The 3632-nt window shown below is 38.1% G+C and overlaps 1 pseudogene; it reads right to left on the bottom strand.

Annotated features, from left to right (window-relative positions):
* Positions 1-1090: 1090 nt before the first annotated feature.
* On the bottom strand, positions 1091-1269 carry LOC128249646 (U2 spliceosomal RNA; annotated as a pseudogene).
* Positions 1270-3632: the final 2363 nt, after the last annotated feature.

The raw sequence follows: 3632 nt of genomic DNA, 5'->3' as shown, positions 1-3632 counted from the left end.
GTGTGTGTGTGTGTGTGTGTGTGTGTGTGTGTGTGTGTGTGTGTGTGTGTGTGTGTGTGTGTGCGTATTTTTGTGTCTGTGTTTGTCCTCCACCCCCACTTAACAACCGGTGTTGATGTGTTTGTGTCCCAATAACCTAACGATTCGGCTAAGAGACCGATGGAATAAGTACCAGTTTATATAACAAAAATGAGTACTGGAGTCGATTCGACTAAAAATTTAAGGTGGTGTCCCGGCATGGCCGTAATTAAAATGGCTGAAACAAGTAACAGGTGAAAGATAAACGATGATATATTTATTCGTTTAGTTATGGATACTCTTGGGAGAAACATAATTGCATAAACATAACATTTTCAATGTTGCCTAAAACAAAGGATTTATCTTAAGGAGCCAAAGAAATAGAAACAGAAAATGATATTTTAATTCTTAAAAATTAACATTTTAAAATTTAATGAATATTTAAAATAAACTGATGAAGTAAATAAGCATTACGTTAGCTATGATTTAATCTTTCCAAAAGAAGAAAAACGAAAGAAAACCCGTGTGTATGTGTGTTTGTACCTGCATGTGTGTGTGTGTGTGTGTGTGTGTGCGTGCGTGCATATGATGTACATACAATTTTTCATTAGTAGAAAAATTACCCCTTTAATTGTAGTTTAGGATGCATCGGTAATTGTATTTCATTGATTATTTCATTCTAAGAGTAAAGTTAATCACGCAACGCCGTCTGACTGTCTTCGGAGTCCATCGAATGTATTTCAGCTTAATTGGTTCGTCCTGTTTTGCTTTCTGATAAGGAAATGGATGGATGTTTGCAAAAATTTCTTATATATATATTTTTTTTTTTATGCTTACTCGTTCACCATTTGCTGGGACATATTGTATTACGTAACAATTACTTTATATCAAGTGCTGTTGTTTTTCCAACGAATTTACGAAGATAGATAGATAGATAGATAGATAGATAGATAGATAGATAGAAAGACGGACGGACGGACGGACGGACGGACAGACAGACAGACAGACAGACAGACAGACAGACAGACAGACAGACAGACAGACAGACAGACAGATAGATAGATAGATAGATAAATCATGAACTGAATCCTGGAAGTACTGCAATACCCGGCCAACCTGTGGCAAAGGTGGAACAAGCCCTTAATTCTTCGCCTCGTTCTAAAAATGTGTTTACTACTGATGGGGGTTATGCGTATAAGATATTAAGCTAATAGGAACAGATACTACGCTTTCATCTTCATATGACTTCATTTGATCTTCATGTTTCGTGGCCGCGTAGGGCAAACTCATCTCCTTTCATATCAGGATAACTTCACCAGATATTTGATGTGATGGGTTCATCCTACTCGCCCGCTAAGCATTAAATCGTATGGAACTGGGTCAAACTGTTATTAAATAATAAACGTTAGCACGCCAGGCGAAATGCTTAGCGGTATTTCGTCTGCCACTGTGTTCTGAGTTCAAATTCCGCCGAGGTCGACTTTGCCTTTCATCCTTTCGGGGTCGATAAATTAAGTACCAGTTACGCACTGGGGTCGATATAATCGACTTAATCCGTTTGTCTGTTCTTGTTTGTCCCCTCTGTGTGTAGCCCCTTGTGGGCAGTAAAGAAATAGGTATTTCGTCTGCTGTTACGTTCTGAGTTCAAATTCCACCGAGGTCGACTTTGCCTTTCATCCTTTCGGGGTCGATAAATTAAGTGCCAGTTGCGTGCTGTGGTCGATATAATCGACTGGGCCTCCCCACCAAAAAACAATTTCGGCCCTTGTGCCCAGAGTAGAAAAAAATATATGTAATTCTTATAAAATGTGTTGAATGCCACTTTCTTTCTTTCGTTCACTCAGTCGTATACGTATCTCCATGTGTCATAAATGTTGTACACGAAGACATAGATATAAGTCTTATATGAAGAGGAAAGGTCAATTTGTCAGAAAAGCAAAAGAAAATCACTACATCAAATCTAAAAGGTTCTTAAACAAACTGAAAAATGCAGCAGAAGAAGATTTGATTTGGTTTTTCTCAAATGAGAAAAACTTCGACCAAGATCAAAAAGTTAACAGAAGAAATGGCAGATGGTTATGTGCAGACCCTTCTGAGATTCCATGTGTAATTCATGCAAAATGTCCTGCAACTGTCACGGTTTCAGGGGTTGTCAGCAACGAAGGACATGCGATGCCTCCTTACTTCTTTCCACAAGGCCTCAAAGTTGACTCGGCCGCCTACATTGAGGTCCTGGAAATAATTGTTAAGCCCTGGATAGACAGTGTATGCAATGGAAGGCCATATGTGTTTCAGTAAGACTCTGCACTATCACACATGGCTCTAGTAACACAAGAATGGTTGGCTGAAAATTTTCATGATCACATAACCCTAACATTTGGTTTCCTAACTCCCCAGATCTCAATCCATTGGACTGTTACATGTGGAGTGTTGTTGAGAGAGAGGTCAATGAACATGGCCATAACACCAAAGATTCTTTGAAAGCTGCCATAGAGTAATGTCGAAAATGAACCAGGACCACTTGATTCGAGCATGTAGATGATTCAGATCTCATATAGAAGCAGTTATTGAAGCTGAAGGTGGCTTTATTGAAAAACATTATAGAAAAGAAGGTTTATATTTTATCCTCATAGCATTTTTTGATAAATAAAGTTATTATCTGTTATTATATAGCTGTTTTTTTATAAACATAAATTTATTCTCAAATATCTTACGCATCTTGTGTGTGTGTGTGTGTGTGTGTGTGTGTGTGTGCGTGCGTGCGTGCGTGCGTGCGTGCGTGCGTGCGTGCGTGCGTGCGTGCATGCGTGCGTGTGTGTGTGTAAAAACAAACAGAAAGAACAGAAAAGCGTGAATGATTTCAACGTTTCAGCATTCAACTTTCGTTCTAGAATCATTACGATTTCAGCACTTGGAAAAAACTAGTATTGTTCATCGGAAAAACCTCAGGGTCATACAAAAATTAAAGAAGACAAGTATTTCGAATAAAAGCATAAGGAACGTTAAGAAATTCTTGAAAACAAGGACAGAGACTGATGTCTAGTTCTAAAGAAAAACATGAACAAAGAAATACAGGATATAAATACAGGTACTTATGTGTGTATGTGTGCGTTCTCCTTTATAGCTATTAACTATTGATTAGCAGTGCAGGAAGTAACATGCTCACTCTTATTATAACCTAGCCAAAGGCAGACGAGAAAATAGTATTTATAGTGAGAATTTTCCTCTGAACTCATTAATTAATACTGTGCCTTAAATCTTTATTTATCCATTTTATACTGCTTTCCAGCCAAATCTTTGTCCGAGTGAAAGAATAACAATAGAACAACTCCACTGTCAGGAAACTTAATGTATCAGTGCCGAGAGTTTAACTGTAATTTTCAAATAAATAGATAGATAGATAGATAGATAGATAGATAACAGACCGAGAGACAAATAGAAAGACAGACAGTTAAATAGATAAAGACAGATAGACGGACAGACAGATAGACAGACAGACAGATACATTTCTTTTATTAGCCACACAGGGCTCAACGAAGATGGGACAAATACAATGTAGAGCTTTTCTTTTTGGGAGGGGGAAGGGGGAAAAAAGGGGGGGGTCGATCAAAAGG

Source organism: Octopus bimaculoides, chromosome 16 (assembly GCF_001194135.2).
Source record: "Octopus bimaculoides isolate UCB-OBI-ISO-001 chromosome 16, ASM119413v2, whole genome shotgun sequence".
Taxonomy (NCBI): Eukaryota; Metazoa; Mollusca; class Cephalopoda; order Octopoda; family Octopodidae; genus Octopus; species Octopus bimaculoides.
Note: the sequence above shows the minus strand (reverse complement) of the source record. Positions and strands in the feature narration are given on the sequence as shown.